A 12,820-nucleotide genomic window follows, 5' to 3' on the forward strand; every position below is an offset into this window, starting at 1 on the left:
ACAATGTTGACATAATGACAGAGCTAGTTCCATACTACAGAACCATATATGTGACCAAACTCCCCACTGATCTCACACATCATCTAGCCTATCTGGAAGAGGTCGCAATTGTGTAGCTGACTATAGTGCAGCCGCAATTTCTCAGTGAGCCATTCACAGTGGAGGAGATCGGTCAGGCCATAGATGCTCTTGATGGATTGAAGGCTCCAGGCCAAGATGGGCTATCCAGGACCTTCTACATAACCTTCAAACAAACATTGATAACACACCTAGGTGTACGCCGAGTCACTCGATAGCGGTGCACTCCTCCCGTCCATGAGGGAAGCAGCAATCTTCCTTCTGCTGAAACCGGGCAAAGATCCCACCACTTGCGATTCTTACCGCCCCCTCTCCTAGACCACATTCTCTCACCAGTGCAATCTAGTTTCATCTCACATACCCTGACTTGAATCTGCAAACAGTATTCTCAGTGATAATAGGATTTCACCAACCATCTTGGCAGCTGTGGCTCTTTTCGATGCTGAGAAGTCCTTCGACTCCTTAGAAAGGCCTTTTCTCTTTGCCACGCTCCGTAAGCTTAGCCTACCAGCAAACTTTATTGCTCTAATCGCGCTCCTATTCTCTTCATACATGGACAGACTCAGAGTGAATGGTTCTCAGTCTCCCGGGGTACTCGCCAAGGCTGCCACCTTTCTCCCTGCTCTTCATAGTAGCAATGGATAACCTAGTCGGGCATCTACAAGAGAAGCAGATGCACCAAGGCCTTTGCTTCAGGACAGAGCCTTTGCTTTTATCAATGTATGCAGATGAGATTCTGCTATTCGTCAGAGACAACACAAATTTGCAACCACTGATTACCGAGATTGGTTGGAGACATGTCTGGCCTACGTATTACCTGGGATAAGTCGGAACTATTTCCGCTCACAAACTCCACTACCCCGGCAGATGGGTAGTGGATACCATTAAATACCTAGGAATTACTTTGCACAGGAAAAAAGAACAAGTCATCTACCTAAATTACGGGCCTGTCATGGACAAGCTTGCATTTATTTTTTTAATTTATTTCTTTTATTTATCTAAACTTGTATTGCGCACAGCTACCCTCAATGGGTTTCCCGGCGCCCGGCGCATTGCAAGTGGAACGCTGGGTCCAGCAACCATTATCTATGGCCAGCATCATAGCACTCTCTAAAATGAATCCCATTAAACAAAGTATTTTTGGGGGACTCCGCTGGCTGCTGATCTACCTGGTCTGGGCAGGACTGAGCTCACGGATAGCCTGGCACCCCCTGACCCTCCCTCATGAGAGGGGGGGATTTGCTGTCCCCGACCTACATTTATATTATCTGATTGTACAAGCCCAATTTACCTACCATTGGTTCCATCCTGACACTTGCATACCATATGCCAAGACAAAGCAAGATCTGTCTGAGCCCACCCCGCTGGGAGCATTATTCCCAATGGGCATGCGATTATATCCTAGCGACATACAGCCCTTATCTACTACTTTCTCTGCCAGGCGCAAATTGAACCTACTTTTAGGCTCAGGTTGTTTATACTCACCCAACCTCCCCTTATTGCGGAATACATTTATTCCACCCACAACTGATAAAGTAGTTCAACGCACACGGCGTAAGTTACAACTACACACTATAGAGGGTCCCTATTTCTGGATGTCCATGCAGGATTTTTGACCGACCTGGCAAAGCAGACCAAGATGTCTTACATGGACAAGTTCATAGTAACCAGAGTACTCGCTGCTCTCCGCTCTATGACTCCCTTCTTCCCCTTTTCTCCCGAGGACTTCACGCCTCTAACACTGCTAATAACTGATCAATATGGCTCGCATCTCGTCACCAAATACATCGGGAATGTATGACGCTCAAACAGATGAGGGACAGGGGGTGCGGCACCTCTGGGAAGAGGATCTGGGTATACCTCTGTCCGACAAGGAGTGGGCCAGTAGCTTTGAACAAATAATAAGGGTGTCTCCTAACTACAGAAACAAACTGCTTCATTTTAAATGTATTCATAGAATAAACATCACACCAATGAATTGGCTAAATACAATAATGCTAAATCACCCCAATGCACAAAATACCAATTCCCCAATGCTGACTTCGCCCATATGAAATGGACATGTCCAAGTATAACCACTTACTGGACCACAATATTCCAGGTGATTTCAGATATAACCTCTACGCCGCTCTCCCCTAAACTGGCTCCATTAGGGCTCATCATCAACGTCCCGCTTAGCCACCGAAGATTCACTGCTATAGCGCTACTGTTAGCTGAAAGAGAGATCACACTGCACTGGGGCACTAGGCAATCACCCACCACGGAAGCATGGCTTTGCAACATGACGTACTGTGATATGCAAACTGAGATATACATAACCCAAAGATATTTGGCAGTTGTACCGTCTCTATTTACACCAGGCACAGCCCGTTCCCCCAGCCCTATCCCTTGCACCCTAAACTGATTTGGCACCCGCAAACATACCACATCAGCACCAATATCCGCTACAATAGGGATACCGACCTGCTTCATGCTTGCCATACTATTAATGTATCTGCTCGATTCCTCCCCACCCCCACCCCACTTAACCCCCAGTATTTCCTCAAAGCAATCATGCCCTCTTAGGTTACTACTTCTTGGAACTGCAATGCCGATCAACCCTCCCCCACAATGTTCTTCGCTCACCTCTCCTTATTTGTCCTCTTTTTTGATCCCCCTTCTTTATTGGGACACTCCAAATGCTTATTATGTGTATTGACTATGCTGTTGAAACCACCTGGAGCCGAGAAGGACTTTTAGCATTATATGCGCTTTGCATCACGGACCTGTAGTTGGGACTTGTAGTTGGTGGCTGTAGAGCCACCAGAGGAAGAGGAAGTGCTCCAGATTTCGAGAAATAAGCAAGAATCCCTATTTAAGCAGGTAGTGGATTTTGCATTGAGTGAACTCAAAGCCAAGAGGCAAAGAATGGACTAAAATGAAGAGAAGGAAAGTCTCTATGTTCTCAAAAAGGAAAAAGGTCCTGATCATGTGCCAATCTTTGCAAACATTGCTTTCCTTGTGCAATTCCTATCTGGCATCACATTTAATACCCTGTTGTCCACTGGTCTTCAGCAGGTTCAGCTATTCCAGGGAGGCTTTTATGTATTAGGCCTTGGAAGCTTGAACCAGTGCTGGAAATTGGGTCACTGGTTGAAGGGGGTAAAACCCTATTGCAGCAGGAGCCACAATTTCTTTCAGGATGTGGTCACAAGCAAACTCCAACTTAACATGTGCAGCTTAGCACAAAAGCTTAACTTAGAGGCAATGTGTAAAGTATTTATGCAGCACTTCATACAGTAATAAAAAGAAAGCACAACACAAGAACAACCCAACACCAATTTTGAAAAATAGAGTAAAATTTAATAAATTATTTTACACCAAAACAACAATAATTCAATGAGTAGAACCAGTGATATGCAGTTTTAAGGATATAAGTGAAAATAGTGCCTAGAAGCACAAGACTTCAACTGTGGTTATCTGGTTGCGCCTGACCGGGACAAAGTCATACGTTTAGGCTAACTGTGATGAAGTGCTGTCTGGATATGGGGACCAAGTTAGGCCATCTGAACAAAGTACCTTAAATCCTTGTTTGGGTTGCGAGATCCCACATTGAGTATGCGTCTTCCAGCAATGGTTCCCAGGAAGCTGCAAAGCTGTGATGCAAAGTCTTGGGTCTTCATCGAGGATGTCATTGATGAGGGAATTGTGATATGACATTCTATGTGGAATGTGAGTCAAGCAAATGCAGTTCCAAAGAAGCTGCAGGGATGGGATGCAAAGTCCTGCATCATTATCAAGGATGCTGTTGATGACCGATTTCCGATTTGAAGGCCTGCATCAAGGATGCGTCATGCTTTGGTGGTTCCAAGAGGACTGCTGGCTGAAATGTGAGGTTCGCGATCAAAGATGGTTCATGCTGAGGCGGTTCTGATGCAGCTGCGAGGAGATGCATCCCACTGTGATGGTTCAGCATGAAGGACAGGCTGGTAGAAGACCTTTAGGCCCACTTCCAAGGGTCCAGCACTGGGTGGCATCATTCTGAGGGGAAGACTCACTGTCATAGTCCAGGTGCTGTGTTCAAGATGGTTAGAGCTTATTCTATCCCTGCGGCTCTGATCAAGAGGCCAGCAAGCTCTCCCTTGGAGTCACTCTGGTGGTCCTGGGATCAAGATGCATGTTCAGTCATTCTCATTCAGGCCTCAAGGCAGAAGGGCAACAGAGTAGCAGTCCCTCTGGCAAGAGCAGCACTGCAGTCTTTCTAAGTCATTCACCAGTAGAGAGGTGTACGGAAGAGCTTGGTCTGAGGGTCCATTATCTATACCTGGTGCACACTTTGAAGTAGCAGAATGTTCTAGAGGTTTCCATCCTGTAAGTGTTTGGAATTTCCTGCCTCCCTGCTATGGACCCTGCTTGTACAGCACTTTGAGACACTAGTCTTTTGTTACCCAATACAAGCTAGGGTCAAAAAAAGACTAGTGTCTCAAAGTGCCAATGGTGAGTGTGCTCAGGCAGAACCTTTGTGATGTGCAAGGTGGTAGGTGACAGCTCCTCCCCCTCATCAAGTGAGAGATGGCCCATCCTGCCAACACCTATTTGTCTCACTGTCTAGGATAAATACACAAAGACCAACTGCGAGGTATACCTAGTCATGTGACCTAGGATACAGGTGACAGGCACCAAATGATTGAGGCAGGAAATTGCCAACTTTCTACAATTGGCATTTTCAGAATTGACTTTACCATTAAAAAGCGACTGAAATTACAATTCTTTAGAAACCAAACTCAAATTTTTACCTGCTCCCAATTGAAAGCTATAACTTATACAATGCAATAAGGTAATTATATCCTATGGGAGAGGTAGGTCTTGCAGTAGTAAAAACGAATTTATGGTAATGTTTTTGCATAATATAATACAATTCCAGATGATTCTTGACTTTTCACAGTATTTTGTTTGATTCGCTAGACCATCAAATCTTTTAGGTCATGTTAAACGATTAATAAATGTGTTCTTTCCAATAAAACACATTTTTAAAAATAGTTAACTAGCAAAATCATGTTTTTTTCCAGCATTATTGCTTTGAAATAATGCAATGGCGACCCTCTAGCTCAGGGGTCTTCAAACTGTGGGACGCGACCCCCAGGGGGGCCGTGGAGTGGTGTGAAGGGGTCGCGCCTTCACAGCCACACGTCTGCCCGGCCTCCAGGGCCTCAGCCCCCCTCTTACCTCGTCCTGTGTCTCAGCCCGGGCTGCTGCAGTGAAACTCGAGCTGATGGGGGCTCGGCTGGGCAGTGTCTGGAGTCTTATCTCCGGCACGCCTGGGTTTTTCACAGGTCTTTAAAGACCATTAGCATATTTACATGCCTTTGTAAACTGGTAACAGAGGCTTAATGTTTTTTATGGTTCCAGTACCCCCTGGGCCCCCACTCTGCCTATTCCTTACATTTGAATTTTTACACTTCTTGCTGTAGTGGGAGAATTCATTTAATGAAAAGGAATATAAAGTTGGGTTGCCAAAAGAAAAATGCCTGCTCTTGACACTAAATAGAGTTATGAATAAAAAAGTATGTATTAATTAGTTATGTGACTTTTCTGTCTTTGTTCTCTTAAATTTCATGGATCATTGAGGCAGCCCTAGAACACAATTAAAAGTGACACAATTAAAAGTGCTTTCTATTTATATTTTCTGTTCTAAGTATTCACAGATAAGTGCTAAAAATACAGCTTTTGGTGACTGCTTAATTCTTAGCCATTAAAATAATGAGCTGGTAACCCTAACCATAGGACTGTAAGTTTGTTGCAGGATCAGCACATTATTTATTTCCTCCACCCTCAATCCCTGATTAATGCCATAATAGCAATAGTTTAACTAATATCTGAAACCCTACACTTCAAGTTTCTGGGAATGCACCCTGCTTTCAGACAACTCACTTCTCATTTTCGCCTTCACTTTCATGCTCACCCTGCACTCGCAGCGATCACAATGCACTTGCACTGATCACCATGCACTCACACTGATCACCATGCACTCACACTGATCACCATGCACTCACACTGATCGCCATGCACTCACACTGATCGCCATGCACTCACAGCGATCGCCATGCACTCACAGCGATCGCCATGCACTCACAGCGATCGCAATGAACTCACACTGATCACAATGCACTCACACTGATCACAATGCACTCACACTGATCTCCATGCACTCACAACATTCACCCGCTCACCCTGCTCTCACAGTGATCACTCTGCACTAAAAATGTGCTTGCATTGTTCACTCTGTACCTCACCCTGCTGTCACACGAGCACACTTCTCATCTTGCACTCATGTGACACTTCACTCACCTGTCCCCCCCCCCTCACTGCTCAATCTGTAGCTCACTAAAACAAGGCCATCACTAACCATGCACTAATTTGTCCCACTCTGCACTTACACCCGAACCCAAATTCATATGGTCACCTCACTCAACCTGTAGTCACTCCTTTTACCCTACTCTCACACTGTTGCATTGCTCTCCGTGCAGTCACATGGGCACTCTTGTCACCCACACAGTGCAGAAGGTTAAAGTACCTGGTACACAGAAGATGTACCATTCACATCACTCCTTTTTAATTACTTTGGAATGACTGTATATTGATTGTGTCACACTCCTTTTATATTGGGTACTTATTTTAAAATGTTTTTATTGCTATATCATGTATGCTGTCTTTTATGAATTTTATTCGGAATAAAGACAAAATGAACTGAGTTTGAGTAAACTATGAGTATTTTGTCAGACAGGTGCTATATAGAGATGAGGTGTATTGTTGGTGAGTGGTAGTGAGGGAATTCATGGAGAAGGTGGAAAGACTGTTGCACTGTGTGCGACCAGGGCTAGGGCCAGCCCTGGCTGGGAGGGTTAAAGCCCTCCGAAGTTCGGGTTTAGTGGATCCCCTGCTTCTGCCTATTATTATTTACATTTGTAGTGCGCTACTGTTACCAAAAGGTGTCATGTGGCTAATAACCATCTGGCTGCAATGTGAGCGAGGGATCCGGGGTTGGGAGAGGAGAGAAGAGAGTGATGGAAGGAAGGGGTGAGAGGAAAGGGGCATGGGTAAACTGCTTAACTCTGCACAAGACCGCCAGGGTTTAAAGGGACCCTTGCTGCTCCCAGCCATGGCCAGGTGAGTTTCTAATGTGGCAGCGCGTATTCCTGCGCAGTGGGAGGCCCTTCACAAAGGTTGACTAGACATCTTTCTGATGTTAATTGCTGTATTTTGGTTATAAACTGGCACTGATGGGGTGAAATCTTTCCTCAGTGTTACTGTGTTTAAAAAATGTCAAAATAATAAAGCAATGCTATCCCAAAATACGCAGCATCACAGAACATTATTTAAATTTTCTACTCACACAATTTAGTCAAGCCTGTCGCATAATTTGGTACTCACCTGCCTCATAATTCCAGTGCCCTGCCTAGAAGTTTAGACATTTTTTTAAGGAGGGGGTCCTTACGCCTGCAAATGTTGACAGGGGGGTCTCGCCAATCCAAAAGTTTGAAGACCTCTGCTCTAGCTGGACAAAATACAGCTTTTCTAATTTCTTCTGTTCTTTTGCCATCTAACATCCAACTCAGAAAATGTGCTTAATTTGTCGTCATGTAGCCTCGATTTTTGGGTCCTCGGAGTAATTGTTTTCCAATGATAAAAGGAGGACGTTTCATCGCAGAGAAGCAAGGAAAATCTGTACACAACAATTTTTGATTAAGAAAGTAATTACAATATAAGTAGTCACAACCACACACTTTAAATGAAACACCTTTCTCAGTGACGGTGAATCACAGGTTTGCATCAGTTATCAGTTTTTACGACCCGTTTATTATCTTCACACCCAATGATAACTACACAGCAAGGCTGCTAGTGTGCCCAGTAACCTCACATTACTTTTAAAAAGCATGCAGATTTGCATTCCATTTTCCTGTTTGGGAAAATCAATCTACAAAATACGCTACGGAAGGCAGAAAAATACTTCTGTCTCCGTTGAGAAAACGATCGTGCTTCAAGCTTATTCAGAGTGATTTTAAAATACGGATTGAAAGTATTACATTCAGTTGGCTCTTGCTGGTCCCATAGGGGCACACGCAGGCGCGAGCTGTAAATTAAAATGGCAGTCACAGCAGTTCTCGCAGCTCAGCTCTTCATCGAAATGTCTTTATAATATAATTCCATACTGATGAAACAGTAATACATCTATCGATCAGGGCCGACTCGTCATACCGGGCACCGGGCATTTGAGGGATGCCCGAGGTCCCTGCAAGGGACCCCCATGGGAGGGCAAACCCCGTAGTAGGGCACAGGGAACCGAGGACAGCCCGTGGGTGGGAAGGGGCGGGGGAGGCGGGTCACGCTAGGTCAGGCCCCCCCCCCCTTTCCTGGGAGGTTATAAGGGAGCTCCTTCCTCCCGGCGTCCTCTTTGCTGCTGCCCCTTCAACCACCACGGTCGTCAGGCTGCCCCTCGCCAGCCTTAGGCCGGTTAGCCCCCCTAGGCCCTCTCCCTCTCCCCCCACGACTTCAGACGCGAGGCCCGCAGTTTCCAGCTCCGCTTGAGGTAAGGGATCGACAGGCCTCCCCCGGGCCCCGTCCTCGGGAATACCGAGTTGATAGGGCCCCACGGGGGGGCTCAGTCATCCTTTCTAAAGTAGGGTTCACTAATCTCAGGCATTGAAGGATTACAGCATAGCGTGACGCTTGTACAGTACCCCTGCAAGAGTAAGGTTTTAACTAGGGAGGAATGTGGATGAGTTAAGGTGCACCGCCCTCTGCTTTTCTAATTTAAGTGTTCCCTAATTCTAGGCATTGAAGGTTACAGCATAGCGTGACGATTGTACAGTACTCCCCCTGCAAGAGGAAGGTAAGAACAAAAGGGGGGGTTGGGCCAATAGGGGCATGGGCAATGCAGCCTGGGGGGGCCAGTGTTCATGGTCTGGTCCTCCTAGGGGGAATGTCGGTGACATTGGGTGGGGCCGGGGACACAGGATGGGGCAGGGCCCTCCCAGGTCCCTGGTTTGGCAAAGAGTGGGTCTGGGGCTAACACAGAACTTTATATCAACCCATACAGGAAAGCGAACTCTACAGGCGTCGCCGCTACACGCTCACGGGGAAGTGTGTCCCTGCATCCTAAGGGCCCCCCCAGCCCCCCCCCCTCGCATATACAAGGCCAGTGTAAAGTAAGTAGGGATAAGATAATGGGATGCAATGATGGAGTGTGGAGAGGGAGGCATGAGGGTATTAGATCAGTAGTCACAACGTTTTTTCCTTGCAGGAGGCGAGACCGAACAAGATGTCAGGAATGGGACAAGGTGGTGCAGGAACAGGGTTCGTGGTCACGGAAGCGCAAGCAGCACATGCTGCGCTCTTCCTACAGCTAGTCAAGACGAACGGAGTAGCTTGGGCTACTAATCTGCTTAAGGGCAACCCGGCGAACCCTTGTGTAAATAATGACATTTTAACAGTCAATGAAGAGGACACAACTAGTGTGGGCAACGTGAGAGCGTCAAAAAGGGTCAAGGTACCCACGAACAAAGACTTTCCGCCGCCCGCTAAGAGGAAGGGGAGTGTTACCCCCACAGGAAGGGTGGCTCATGAGGAGCCAAACACTTCGAGCTTGCCGCCTAGGGGCCAGGAATTGCCTGGTCCATCTAACTGGCCTGCTAAGGGGAAGCCAGCAATGGAGTACGCTACCAGAAGCGAGCTGGGTAAGATGATGTCCACATTAGAAATATTCATGAAAGAGATAAGGGAAAATGTGAGGCCTGGACCCAATGCTGAGGTTAGACCTTCCAATGTTTGGGGAAATGGAGCCGCGGCTCCTGGCACATCGGGAGCGGTAGGGGGAGGCAGGAGGGGACTGACCTATCCATCATTGCAGATGCGCATCCGGTGCCGGGGCCAACACCATCAGCACCCCCCCCGGGACCGCACTCAGTACCTTTTGCCTCGCCGACGGCGCCCACCCCTCCGGCTCCGCAGCCCATGAACCCGGTGTCCCCACCCCCATCTGTTCCAACCCTCCCCCCCCCATAACTCAGCAGTGCCAATTCCTACATTGCCTGCCCCTTCCCCAGTGCTGCCAAGCGAGGAAGAGGTACAATTTGACGCCCCTTTACTATCAGGTCGCTCATGCCTATCCTGGGAGGTCCCACAAGCAGCGAAAGAATTGATTTGGAAGAGAGAATTTATTGACATTTTCTCGCTACTCATGCTGGGTCAACAAGGGGCGGACGTGCGCAAGGCAGGGCTCAAAGAAGAGGAAAAGAAAGTGAGATTTCAGGCCTGGCCGGAGAAAAGCATTGATAACTGGTTGGAAGCCTTTGCCATCTTACACTCGGTGATTGTAGAAAAGTTTAGTGACCAGGGACCAGGGTTAGTGCAGTATGGGAGGCTCATCCACAATGAAGCAAAGAAGTGGGGAGGCGTAGGTTGGTTGGAATATGACAGGGAATTCAGGAAGAAAATGTCCAGATGTCCCAATATGCGGTGGGATCATAAGGAGGTGCAGCTTTGGATGGACCATATGGGGTCCAGGGCAATTCAAGGGGTTGCGACAAACAGCAAGGCGCAGGAATCACAGGCGGGGTCTTCGGAGAAAAACACCCCTGGGGCCCAGTACGGACAGAGGACTCTGCCCTTTCGAGGGGGCCAGAGAGGGAGAGGTCAGAAGAAAGGAGGCGGGAAGTCCTCGCCAGGGTCATGCAGGTTATTCAATGGGGGTCATTGCCATTGGGGAAGCTCCTGCAAATTCACTCACACATGTAGCAATTGTGGAGGGCAACACCAAGCGGGGTCGTGTAGATCGAATAAGGGTCAAAAGCCAGGTAGTTACCAGGGAGGGAAAAGTGGGTCCTGGCAGAACAAGTAACCCACCAACGCCCCTCCCATTGACTCCCCCCCCGCGCCTGCCCACGCCATCTTGCACCCTGAGTTTGGACATGACATGCCCCCCCTGTAATACCCTTGAGTTGCCTACAGTTTCACATGAGCGAGGCGCAAAGAAAGGCCCCTCGCCTATAGTTCTTGAGCGGATGGTGCCACTATTAAACAAATACCCAAACAGAATTGACGGGACATTGCTCCTTGGGGGTTTTGCTGAGGGATTTGTCATACCATTCGTAGGAGTGCCGGTCGCCAGGGATGCAGATAATTTGAAATCCGCGAGGGATAATCCTGAGGTAGTGAGAGCCAAGGTAGGCAAGGAACTCGAGCTGGGGAGGGTGGCTGGCCCTTTCACCCACCCACCACTAGACAACTTTGTGGTATCACCACTGGGGATAGTACCAAAGAAGGAGCCAGGGGCCTTTAGGCTGATTCACCACCTGTCCTACCCCGAAGGAGAATCAGTGAATGACAATCTAGAGGAAGGGGTTTGCTCTGTCTCGTATTGTTCATTTGACGTAGCCATGGACCTCGTGCGAAGAGCTGAGAAAGGAGCCTGGCTGGCAACAGCGGATATCGAGTCGGCCTTCCGCCTCCTGCCAGTTCACCCGCACTGCCAGAACTTATTGGGCTTCAGGCTGGGCAATGAATACTACTACGATAGATGCATGCCCATGGGCTGCTAAATCTCCTGCGCATTTTTCGAAGCATTCAGCACCTTCTTGCAATGGGTTCTTCAGGACATTGAAGGGGTACAGGGCGTAACTCATTACCTGGATGACTTCCTGTTTGTGGGCAGGCCAGGGACAGCTGAATGTGCGGAGGCACTGGCTAAATTCCAAAGAATGACTAAGCATCTTGGCGTGCCTCTGGCCCCTGGGAAGACAGTGGGACCTGCGCAGGCGTTAGTTTTCTTGGGCATCCAAATTAACACAGCAGCAGGTGAGGCCAGGCTTCCGGCAGACAAGGTCCTTGAGCTAGCAGCACAGATAAAAAAGGTGCTAGGGCAGGACAAAGTGACATTAGAAGACATTCAGAGCTTGCATGGGAGATTAAGTTTCGCCACGAAAGTCATTCCTGCAGGTAGGGCTTTTGCGCGCAGGTTGGCCAGGACAGCAGCAAAGATTAAGCGCAAGCACCACCAGGTGAGGTTGGGTTTTGGGGTCAAGGAGGATCTTAAGGTGTGGGGGGACTTCCTTGAGCACTTTAACGGATCAGTGATATGGAGGGAACCATGGACCAGCAGCCAGGAGCTGACGCTGTTTACTGACGCGTCAGGCAGGGATGGGTTTGGGGCAATTCTTGACAAAGAGTGGTGCGCAGCGGGGTGGCCCAATGCCTGGAGGAAGAAAAAGATCACCTCTAACATAACAGTGTTGGAACTATTCCCAGTAGTTGTTGCTTTCCACCTCTGGCCTGCCTTACTGTCTGCGAAAAGAGTGGTGCTATGGTCAGATAACATGGCAGTGGTCCAAGCCATCAACACCCAGTCAGCGTCCTGCGCACTTGTGTTATGTCTACTCAGGGAGCTGGTCAAGGTCTGTCTTTATAATAACGTGGAATGCAAAGCTAAACACATCCCAGGGGTTCAAAACACGGCTGCTGACGCTCTCTCACGTTTCCATTGGCAGCGGTTCCGAGAGGCGTGGCCTCGAGCGAGGGAGGAGATGACGCCTTTCCCGGCGCGACTTTGGCACCTGCTGCGGTGGCGCAGCGCATCAGAGAATTAGGAGAGTTGTCATTGGCACCCAGAACGATGAGAAGATACCAGGCCTGTGTTAGAACATTCTGCGGAATTATGGGCCCGTGGGAGCAGGACGCTTCAAGACTAGGGGACCAAGTGCAGGCTTTC

This window comes from Lissotriton vulgaris, chromosome 3_1 (assembly GCF_964263255.1).
Source record: "Lissotriton vulgaris chromosome 3_1, aLisVul1.2, whole genome shotgun sequence".
In the NCBI taxonomy this organism is placed as follows: Eukaryota; Metazoa; Chordata; class Amphibia; order Caudata; family Salamandridae; genus Lissotriton; species Lissotriton vulgaris.